The following is a 12,702-nucleotide window of genomic DNA, read 5'->3' as shown; positions in this document are numbered from 1 at the left end:
GTTGGTTCGCTTAAAGTTGTCCCAGAGGTTTCTTACACTATCTTCAACTTTCTGGATTCTCTTATCTTCTTGCTTCTGTGGAGGAGTGTCCTCTGGCTCTTTGTGTTCCAAATCTTTGACTTGATTCTTGTGATCTTCCATTCTGTTTTTAGGACTCTGTATAATATTCTTTATTTCAGACAATGTATTCTTTATTTCTAGTTGATCCCTTTTCATATCTTCATAGGTCTCGTTTATTTTATCAGCCTTTTCTAAGAAACTCTTGAAAAACCTTATAAGCGTGGTTTTGAACTCTATATCCAGTTGCTTTTTTTCCTCAATTTCTTTCATTTGTGATCTGTTTCCTTGTCTTGGCATTTTTGCTGCTTCCCTGAGTTGGTAGGGTGGCTTTGTGTGTTAAGGTGTCCTATATGGTTTAGTGGGTCAGCCTCCCAGTTATCTGAGGTGGACACTCTTGGTGCACCCCTTTGTGGACAGTGTGTACAGTCTTTTGTAGTTAAGTCTTAATTGTTGTTGGTATCACTGCGAGGAACTGACCTCCAGGCCAATTTGCTGTGAGGATCAGCTGTGTCTATGCCAGAAGACAGCCTTATTCAAAAGCCTTTGTGCTCAGCTTGGATGGGGCGGAGTTTCAGGGTGGAGCCTACAGCCTTGGCTTCCTGTCAGCCCTGCCCTATGAGGTTCCTGACTCTCAATGTTCCTCAGTGTCTTTTGGTACTCGCTGCATGCACCTCTGACAGAAAGGTGCCCTCAAGTTTCGCCCACTACCAGACAGACTAGTCTCTCCCCCAATGAGCCCGAAACTGGGGTTCAGTGCAGTCTGGAGCTTTTGTCTCCTTCCTGCTAGGGCAATCCAGCGACACAGACCTTTGCAGGCAATGTGCGGGACTCCAGGGCTCTGCCTTTCGCCGCTCCCCTGAGTTTCCGCCTTACAGCCCAGATTCCCTCTGTATGAGTCTGGGATGGGACCCCAGGGTCTCGCCCAGAACTGGGGTTCAATGCAGTTGGAATTGGGGTTCATCACAGTCCGGAGCTTTTATCTCCGTCCCACTAGGGAATGCCAACCAGGCACTCAGCTGCCCCTCCTCTTTGGCTCTGTCCTCTCCGTGCGCAGCGTGTCTCCGTACCTTAGGCTTTTACAGCTCCTCTGATTTTTCTTCTGGTTTTGTCTTTCCTTCTAGTTGTAGAATTTCCAGTCAATCAACTTTCCTGTAGTTCTGGATAATGTCCACTTTATATTTTAGTTATATTTTTTGAAATTGTGTGAGGCTGCAGTTAGGTGTTTACCTATGCAGCCATCTTGGTTTCCTCTCCACCTTGTTGCATTATAATCCAAAAGGGTGAGTTAGGAAACAGACACCATCAACAGACCACCAGCCAAGGCCTCAGCCTTGAGTGCTGAGCGAGCACACAAGCCCTTGATGGGGAAGAAGCGCTGCAGTACCAGCTGGCAGCCCCTGCGCAGGCACTAGTGATTCTACTGTGTGGCTGCCGGAGCCTCCGTCTCAGAGAAGCATCCCAGGGCCAGCCAAGAAACAAATGCCATTTCTTCCACTTCCTTTTTCTCCTCTTTCCTGACCCAGTGGCACCGCTGCCGACTTGCACACCAGAATTCATTGCAGGCTGGGAGAGAAGGTCTAGTGTTTGGGATTGGGTTCCCTAAGGAGAAATTGAGTTACTTCCGCTGGTGGGAGATGGGCTTTCAGAGGGCAGAGGGGACTGCAGGGCAGGGAGGCCCAATGACACGCACTCTCTGTGAGAGAGCATCCAGCTGGCCTCCAGGAGGAGCTGAAAGCAGAATGAGAAATGACCAAGAAACAGCTCTCCGTGCTGGGATTTATGGCATAGCCAGGAATATTTGGAGGAAATGTAGGAACCTTCCCAGCTCCCGCACCAGACCATGCATCCTTCTGAAGAGCTGTTGCTTATACATTGCATGTTGGTGAGCAACATACAACATGTCCAAGAGTCTAGACCCATGTTTTGCAAATATAGGTTCAGTACTTCGTCTTTATGTTTTAGCATCCTCATTCTCTTTTGGATATTTAGGGCAGATGACAAAGAGAATTGTGGTTCCCCAAAGCATCATAGGTCACTTGGGGGATATAAAGTTACATGAGAAATACCATCGCTCTCACAGGATTGAGAACATAAATATTGAGTAAAGAAAAAGCAAAAATTTTGTTTTCATTAGAAAATCTTTCAAAGTAAAAGGCAAAGAGCTAAGAAGAGTCAGGTAGGCCTGGGTTTGTATCCCCAGTTTAACCACTCTTTGTGGTAAGTACTCAATAAATGTAATAGTAATAGACTAATAAGTAACACTATTTTAAATTTCAGAGAAGATAAATATTAATGTATACACACTTCATACATGTAACTATATTTTACCTTTTAGGAAGATGTAGGAGGGTGTGCTCCTTATGAGAGAATTTTATTTGATTTCCAATAAGTTGTATTTCAGGTAACCAGGGAAAATCACTGTCAAAAGTTTATAAATAAAATAAAGATAATTATAAGTAAGCATACTTACCTAAAACTGACTTCTTAATCAGCATAAAAGAAAAAGCTTTAAACTTCCTCTTATTAAAGAGATATAAATTGAATACAAAGTAATTTATTAATAAGCCCTTATTGTGTGACTACTCTTTAATATGCAATCCCCTGTGTTTATGCATTCTTTTACTTATAAAAGACAATGGAGAAACAACACATAAAGAGATACTTGCGCCGAAACCGGTTTGGCTCAGTGGATAGAGCGTCGGTCTGCGGACTGAAAGGTCCCGGGTTCGATTCCGGTCAAGGGCATGTATATTGGTTGCGGGCACATCCCCATTGGGGGATGTGCAGGAGGCAGCTGGTCGATGTTTCTCTCTCATCAACGTTTCTAGCTCTCTATCCCTCTTCCTTCCTCTCTGTGGAAAATCAATAAAATATATTTTTTTAAAAAAGATATTTGCATACCATATTCATTGCAGCGTTACTCATAATAGCCAACAGATAGAAGTAATCCAAATGTCCACTGATGGATAAATGAACAAAGAAAACATCATTATCTATCTATCTATCTATCTATCTATCTATCTATAGATATAGGTAGGTATATCTATATATAGATGCATATATATAAAATATATAATGAAATATTATTTGTCCCTTTAAAGAAAGAAAATTCTGTGTTGCATGCTACAACATGGGTGAAACTTGAGGACATTATACTAAATAAAATAAGCCAGTCAGAAAAAGGCAAATACTCTATGATTTCACTAATATGAGGTCTCTAAAGTAGCCAAGTTCCTAGAAACAGAGAGTAGAACAGTGATTGCCAGAGGCTGGAGGAGGGGAAACAGAGCTTTGTTCAATAGGTAGAGAGTTTCAGTTTTACCAGATCAAATGGTCTGGAGATCCATTGTACAACAATGTGAATATACTTAACACTAGCGAGCTGTACACTTTAAAAATAGTTCAGATGGTAAATTTTATATTATGTGGGTCTTTTTTAACCACAATTTAAGGAAAGATATTGGATTGCCTTCATCTTTGCCCATTTTAATCTTAAACAAAAGATTAACTAAAAGGCTGCTCTTTTTTGAGTTAAACCTTGTCAAATTTTTGCCTAGAGCCTGAGATCAAGTGTCCATTTTCCTCTTCAGTTTAGAGAAGGTTTCACTCACAAAAAGAATTAAAATGAATCATGAAAACTACTATGAGTCTTTCCTAGCATTTTAACATAATCTTCTCCATGCTTAATATGAAAATCAAATTAAATGAAGTTCATCTTTAAGTAGGAAGAAATACAAGTAACGAGAACTTCTTGACATTCAGCGAGGTCTTTGCAATTGCTAAGAAAGAACATGCTCATTTCCCACAATCCAGTCCAGACTAGTAACCGACTTGGATGAGTGACCTATTATGATAAGAAGTCATCTCTGGTTACAGCTCTTTACAGAACTTCATTTTTTTTTTCTTCTACACAGCAAGCATCACTCTTGACAGTCCTGCCCACAGGAGACAGAAGCCTTTACAATTTGCTATCACTCCATCGGCCCCATTCTCTGCGTTAGAGGTCAGAGGTCCAGAGGTTATAACGTTGATGGGAACCTTTGATGATATTCAGAGGGAGAACCCAGCCTTACCTGCAGAGAAAAGCTGAGAGAATGATTGCTTTTAAATATTTTAGATAGTTTGTTTCTGTTCCCTATAGAAACACAAATGGACAAGTGCACTGTATAGTGGGAAATTTGTTATAGGAAATCATTGGTTCCAGAACTTCTTTTCACTATTTATTTATTTATTTTGGCTCAGGAAACTCATGAAGTGAAGTTTTCATTTCTTCACTCTATAAAGCAGATCATGGCCAGGTGCAGTGCCACTTTTAGATCCTGTGCTTTGAAGCCTTCCTTTGGTTGTGTCCCTTCCCACAGGGCTAAAAATGAAAGGAACCAAGGAGGACTGGGCCTGCCCAGACCCTATGCATCCCTCTTCTAGACCATCGTCTAACACATTAGTTCACAGAGTTCTCTGTCTCACGTGGACCTGGCTCCATTCTCAGACTGCACGAGCATGTTGTCTGGTCTGTACTCCCGGACAGGGGGGAGAGGGAGACAGACACTGCAGTGCTGTAGAATACACCCCAGGTCTATGAAGTGGCCAAGTAAGGTCTATTTGCATGGGTTGGAATGTCCACATATAAGTTTCAAAGATGCTTTTGGTGCAGGATTGAGAAGGAACTGACAAAAGAAAGGGACAGGCTATGGACTGGAGGTCTTCATTTGCGTTTTTGCCTGGGGATTTACAAATATGGGCAGGTTTGGCATATCTGCCTCTTGTATAGTTCACTACAAAATTAGATACCAAACAACCCTTCTTTAACAGACACAGTGACAGACTCCATCAAGGGAGATAAGGAAAACCATGCCTTAGAAACCATCACAATCTGACAGAGGAGTTCTATCATTATAAACATATACTTTCAACACAATGTGTAAAGGGCTATAAATCCCCACCTCCTCCTCCTCCTCTGAATTAACTCAAATGACAAGAAATTCCACATCATTAGAACAAATGTCAATTAAGACCACGCTGGGTGGCTCTCGACTTCCCTTGCAGAGAATTCAAGAGCCTCCAACTCTGGAGTCATAGAGGTGGGTTTGAACATTTCTCTGCCACCTCTTATTTATGTGACTTATAACGATTAACTCCTCTAAGCTCAGTTTCTTAATTTGTAAAATGGAGATAAAGCTCTCTTTCTCCTATGCAAAATGGAATTACTGTGATTAGATGAAATAAAATTCATAAAGAACTTAGCATAGTATCTGGGATATAATAAGCACTCAATAAACGATAGCTATTATTTTTAAAAACTGAGGAAGTAAGGTGGACTTCCATGCGCAGCCTATCTATTTTTTTATAACTCTGTCTTGCATTTTCTAAGAGTCAAGCTTTTAACATCTCTGCAAGCTTTTAACATCCCTGCTTGGTTAGAAGCAACTTCTTTGAGGATATAGATTGAATAAGGGATTTTTTCCTTTCTCACCTAGCATGGTCCCTGGCCTGATGTGTTTTGAATGAATTCAGAAGAGAGCAAACACCATTTTCAAAGGCATATTCAATGTCTATGACCACTTACATTCTACTGAAAACAAGGCTATGGCAGATGCAACATATAGATCTTTATCCTCACTGCTTACCAAAGTCTAGACCTGCTAATAAACCAAAGTGATTTGAATTAGTGATTTCTTAGCTCTTCCAGATGACGAATTCCAGTTAGGAAACTGACAATAAGTCCATTTCTGTGCATTGATTGGTTTATATATTCAGTGCCCTTGGAGTCTATGAGAATCTTCCAAGAAATGGCACTTAACTGTGTTATCAGTTGAATATTTATTCAAAGTATGACTACTTATCAGCTTTGTCTGAAATGGAAATAAAAGTCACCAACACTAACAAAACCCAGAAACTTCTTTTCAAATGGCCATTGTTTCCCTTCTCACTCTCTGCATAACCCTAAATGTGTATTAGAAATCAATGGTAAAATAGAATTTAATATTCAAAATTTCTTTTTATTTTCACCTTCTGGTAAAAAAACAACATTTGAGTGATATATTTCAGAAATGTAGGGAATCAGATAATTTCCAGCTTGATTTGGTATAAAACTCCTGGGTCTTTTATTTTTCCTTGAGAAAAAAAGGAATTGTCACGCTGTGATCTTTTCAGAGTTGATGTTTACACAGAAGAAATCTGAAAATAACCTGATTTTAGTTTTTTTTTCATAGTAAGTTGTAATAGGTGTTTTTTCCCCTTGCGTTGATGCTGTAGATTTCACATAATTTTAAAATTTGCCACATTCTGTCCTAGCTTTGGATTTTGGGGCACTAATTTTCATTTAACTAGACTGTGATATAAATGAAGATGAAGGGAACCCAAATCAAAGCTGGAAGCAATCCTGTATAATAAAGGCCTAATATACAAATTGTCCCCTCAACCGGGAGTTCAACTGGAAGTTTGACCAGGACTTTGACCAGGGGTAGCGACTCTACCCATGCATGAATTTCATGCACTGGGCCTCTAGTACAGTTTATAAGTAGAGGAGCAAGCTTGAAGAGGGATCCAAGTGCAGGGGAAGTATGTATGTTTGTATGTATGTTTGCAGAAAATGGTGGTATAAGTTTCAAGTCATGACACATTCTGGGATGAGAAGGAGAGTACCTGTGGGCCAGGAGAGAAGTGACTGGGAATGAGAATCAAGGGATAATTTCTCCATAGATTGAAGTCAGCATGGTGAGCTAATGGGTGTTAAAAAAGCCCAGGAGGCCTCAGTGGGGGGCTTCTAGAAGTATGTAACAGCCAGCGTCTGAAGAGTGCCTAATCATAGTTCCTGAGCAGTCTGGGTGGATATAAGAATAGGTGGGAGCCCACCCAGTGCGGCTCAGTTGGTTGAACATCCTTTCATACACCAAGAGGTTTCCCGTTCTATTCCTGGTCAGGGCACATGACTGAATTGTAGCTCCATCACCAGTAGGGGGTGTGCAGAAGCCAGCCAATTGATGATTCTCATCAATGCTTCTTTCTTTCTCTCTTCCGTTCTTTAGCTATAAAAATCAATAAAAACATATAAAACAAGAAATAGATGGGAGGCAGGATAGATCTGTGTTAACACCAGCAATCAGGATAGAAGAATAAGTTCCCTGAAATTATTGGCCTAAATTTTTTTGTTTTGGAGCCCAAGAATAATACCAATGGCATTGAGTCCTAAGAGGGGGCATAGACCTCAGGGTGCAGTGTCAGCAAATGGCTGGTTTGCACACCTAGCTCAGAGTAGGCAGAAGCTGACAAAAAACTTGGAGGGAAGAGTGGACAGTTTTTAAGTGCTTCCCATATCCTGGGTGCTGTGCTCACTTCTTTGTGTGCCTTACTGTTTAATCCTCAGAACCCCTCTATAAAAGGTGGGAATCCCATTTTAGAGGTAAAAACTGAGTTTTTCTGGTGAGACACTTATAAAATGTCATGGCCCGGTACATACTTATTTCTTGTTGCTTAACTGCTGTTACTAAAACTATTTTCAGTTTTTGATAGTTTTATAAGTATTTCAGTGGAATTTCTCTAAAAGAGATTCAGGGGTCTCCTCATTGTACCATACCATCTTCACAGAAGTCTCCAGTATATTCCTTTTTTTTTTTTCCAATGCATGCAGTGAAGTCAGTCTTGATACCCAGAACAACAATACTTGTATATCTTTGTTCATAAGAAACACTTGGGAGCATGTTAAAATTTATAGACCATAAAAAAAGTAGTGTGGATCTAGAGCAGCATTCATCTCCACCCACATAGCCATGGCTCCTATTCCTCCAGCATCATTTATTATAAAGTTGAAGGCTTAGTCATGGAACTGCCCTCATGGCCCCTTGGTGCTGCAGGCGGGGGAGGAAATGAGGGGAGAGCAGGGAAGCCGAAGAGAAGAGATGTAGGTCAAGGAAGAGCCTACACAATGCTGCTTTGACTGGCAAATACTGGATTACAAGGTCAAAACCAGGAGGGTCTGGAACCTCTCCAAGCAGAGCAGATAAACCCAGAGGCCAATTTTAACAGGATAGATCTATTAGTAAATTTAATATATTTTAAAATATATTAAATTTTAAAAATATTCTGGGCCAAAGGCTAATCGTTTATTCGCTTAAGTAAAACCCGGGGGTCTATGAGTAATATTGAGTTCGTGCCAGAAAAAAAGATATACCATTAAATATTTATTTATTCTAAAAGTGTTTTAATGGAAATTTTAATTTAAAAATAATGAGTAATATTGGAGTCATGCCAGAAAAAATATATACTGTTAAATATTAATTTAATTTCAATGTGTGTTAATTGATAAATGAAGTAGATGGTTCAGGTGAACACATTTCTTAGTAGCAATTACTTGTTTCTGGGTACAAATCCAAAATTTTTATGTAGAATACTTTTTACTTATGCAGACATGCATACTTCACTTAATGTATCTCACTCATTATAAGAGATTGATTCCTGAAAACTTGCTGGATTATAGACTTCTAGACATGAGATCATATTGAAAACTTGCCATTTGCAGGAATCCTATTATTCTTTTGTAAAAATAAAAAAGCAACCACCCACTAAATGATCCATCTTGGCAAATCTAGACTTAATTGTGTCTATATACTTTAACCCAAATTTTGCCAGCATTTGGAATACTGCAAAGTGAATTAAGGACAAGTGAAAAGAACCTGTGGAATATATATATATATGATTGTGCAAATTTTTTTGAACAAGACACTCTAAAAATAATAAATCTTAACTTTGAAATAAATCAGCATTTATAAAATAAGAAGATAACTAATGTAAGTTATAACAGCAAAGTATAAAAATCGACACAATAATTGATTCTATAATGTGTTTCTATAATGTATAAAATAACAAAAAGTATACTATTATTTAAAGACCAGGACAGTTCTACCAAAAAGAAAACAGCTGAGAATTCCAGATTCAAATTAATGAAGGACTTTATCAAAGAAGGTGGGTTGGGTGAATCTGGCTTCTCTTTCATGGAAACTGGCAAAACATCACTAGTCCTAATCCTACAAATGTAGATGCTTAAAACAGGTTGAGGCAGCAACATTTTATAGATCAGCATGAAAAGAAAAAACAATTACAGGAATGATATAATTACAGGGTAATAAAAACATAAACACCATTATAGCATTAATTTTGTATTTGAGTTTTTTCCATGGTTGGCTTACCAGCTTATAAAGTGCAAGATTTTGATTGAAAAATCATTTAGATATTTTGTCATTTATCCATCTTAACACACACACACACACACACACACACACACACACACACTGGATTTGATCATTTTGATATGAGTTTGGTGTAATTGACCATTGAAAAGAAACGAGGATTTAGAAGGATTTTTTTAAATCAAGCATAGAGAAAGAAACAAAGACAAATATCTACCACTTTGACTTCTTAGATACTTACAAATTAATATACTATCAAGATAACAGTGCTGCCCTAGTCAGTTTGGTTCAGTGAATAGAGCGTGGACCTGTGGACTGAAAGATCCCAGGTTTGATTCTGGTCAAGGGCACATACCTTGGTTGTAGGCTCTCAATCTGAAGGCTGCATGCAGGAGGCAACCAATAGATGTGCTCCTTTTACATCGATATTTCTCTCTGTCTCTTCCTTCCACTCTCTCTAAAAATCAATGTGGTGGTGGGGGAATATTCCTGGGTGAGGATTAACAAAAAAGGAAAAAAGAGTATCAGTGCCCTTTTTATTGACCTGTTGAAGCCATCTGCATGCTCTCTTTCAGCTTTTATTAAAGTGCGGGCTTATTGGGAGACAACTGTGTTACGGCGGTGAGTTCCTTAAACCCCCCGACAGTCAGTTTCTTCACTTGTGAAATGAAGATGATAATGGGGCTTCAGAAGGTTGTTTTAAAAAGGTAACACAGAGGACCGTATAAAGCTCAATAAGTGACGGTTACCATTCTGACGCTAGAAGAGGAAGCCAGAGCCAGAAAGAAGTACCTCTTTTGGATCCTCTTACACAGCACCTAGATAATGTGGTCCAGAGCCAGCTCTTTGTAAGAAAGTTGGCTCTCAGCTTCCTGACATGAACAACAGTAACCAAGTGACCTCAGTCATTGTATGAACGGAAGCATGACTCCTGGAGTGTGTGTGTGTGTGTGTGTGTGTGTGTGTGTGTGTGTGTGTGATGTTGTGTTGAGTTTAAATAGAATTAAGCATTTTAATACCAACTAAATCACATTTTAAAAAAATTGTATGCAATGTTTCCTGTGACCGAGGACACCGGTAAATCTCGGGGGGCTGTAGAACAGTAGCCCATGTGCTGGCCTCACGCTGTGGGATGGGCCGTTCTCCAGCTCCTCATCTGCAGACAGGCCCCCAGGGAAGCCTCTGACTGTGCTCCTGACTCCCAGAAAGCCACTCCTCCTCAGGCCAGTGACCTATTTGTTCTTCTTGGAGTCCCTGAGATAGCACAGATGAACACAGGACAGCGTTACTCCTGCAACCCGCTTCATTAAAAAAAAATAAGCGTGTGGTCGGATATGCTTGGGGAAGGTGGCAGATGAAAGCCTCTCTTTTGGAAAATGGAGCATTACAAGTGGTGGAGTATTACTGGCCTCAGTCTCCCCAAACTATTTGCTCACTTAAGTGTTTTTGTGTCACTTTATTTGGTTGCCTGCATAATCATTGTCTTGCAGAACATACTTTGGGACACACTTCTTTAGACGTAGCTCTCTTGCCATCACAAAGGTTGCATTGTTTTTAATGCAAAGGCATTACTATTCTAATATAGCATTTTAGCAAACATCTTGAATTTTCACTCATTTGAATATTTTCCATACATTCACACTATACCTATCACTTCTTCTTACACAAAGGTTCTGAAGTGCCTAAAGAAGTGGAACAGAATGGGTTTCCTTTTCTGATTTCTGTTTTCTCTACATTTTGTGGCCTACCTATTGAGTTTTAGCATCTCAAAAATTCTTGAGGTTAGATCTGGGTGTGGAGACAATTCTAAGAAACAGGAAAACAGGAACTAATAGTACTAATATTTCAAAATATATAGGTTTACAAACTTTCTTTTATCCATCAGGTGTAAAGGAGCATGAATCCTCTATGTACACAGTCCCACACCACTATGCATCGTACTCAAAGGTAACCTGAGGGTGAAGAGTATAGACCGCTTACATACATACCCACCCTTCACATTCTGAGCTGATAAGGAAGTCATAAATAGCAAGGCTGTCTGAAGACCCACAGTTATGCACTGATAACGTCAAATTTTATGGTAAATGCGAAAAAGGTATACACAGGGTGGGGCAAAAGTAGGTTTACAGCCATGAGTCTTTGAAACACAGTTTATTTGTATATGATTTAATACAAATCACTATAAACCTACTTTCGCCCCACCCTCTACCAGTGCTTCTCAGAAACATGTTGAACTTTGTTACTTCACTCTAGTAGCCACCTATAATTAACCTACAGACATGGACCTAAGTGATGAAGACATTCCATGTCTAGCTCCCTCAAAATGAGATACTCTATTCATCATTGCACTATATTATCATCACTATTCCCATTATTGGGCTAGGTTGGTGGTCGGCAAACTCATTAGTCTAACAGAGCCAAATATCAATGGTACAAGGATTGAAATTTCTTTTGAGAGCCAATTTTTTTAAACTTAAACTATATAGGTAGATAAATTGTTATTAACTTAATCAGGGTACTCCTAAGCTTGCCTTTGCTAAAAACTCAAGGGGCCAAAGAGCCGCATGTGGCTCACGAGCCGCAGTTTGCCGACCACTGGGCTAGGTAGAAGCAAGTTTTCCTAAGTGGTGGTACAATGCAAAAAGGACATTCTACAAAATGTCGAATAAGAACTCCCAACCTAAATATCATATGGTGTCAATTATCTAAAATAGTCTCAGTAGAAAGCTAAATATTCCTAATGCAGGAGGGGCTGGGGGAAATATTTAAGGGTAAATCTAAGGGGGAATAAACACAAAGAGATCAAACAAGCTTCACAGGAGATATTGTTTGAACTATTGGCAGTTTTCCCCCTAGACCTCTGGTTTCTAACCACATTCTACCCCAGCAGAGCAAAGAACAAGGACATTCCAGTGGAATTAACTCATGATATTTCTGAGCACAAGAAGTGCTTGAAACAAGTTTCTGGTATAAGTTACATGTTAGCTGAACAATCTATTAATTTATCTTTTCGTATGTAGTTCAGATAGTTTCCAAGCTGGTTTGTTTAAAGAATAGTGTCCACGGTCTATAAACCTACATTCTAATCCAATGATTCAGAATGAAAGGAACACTCAGTTGTAGAAAGACTGAAATGCAAATATAGACATACCATGTGTACTTGTATTCAGGAACTCATGTTTTTTCTTTGAGCAAATAATTTCACTTCTCTGGGCCTCAGTGTTTGTATCTGTGAGGCAATAAAGTTGTACTGGATAATGTTTAGAATTCTTTCCATCTTTATTTGCATGATGGAATAAATATTTTCCATATTTTCTCTTTCTTAGTTATAAAAGTAGTTATTCCCAAACAGCAGTGTACAGACTGGCTTTATTGACATTTTTTTGGTGAGCTTTGTAAAAATACAGGATTTTAGGCCCCGTGCAGAGATTCTGACCCAGTGAGTCTAGGGTGGGGT

Source organism: Pipistrellus hanaki (assembly GCF_964339955.1).
Source record: "Pipistrellus hanaki genome assembly, chromosome: 11".
In the NCBI taxonomy this organism is placed as follows: domain Eukaryota; kingdom Metazoa; phylum Chordata; class Mammalia; order Chiroptera; family Vespertilionidae; genus Pipistrellus; species Pipistrellus hanaki.
Note: the sequence above shows the minus strand (reverse complement) of the source record.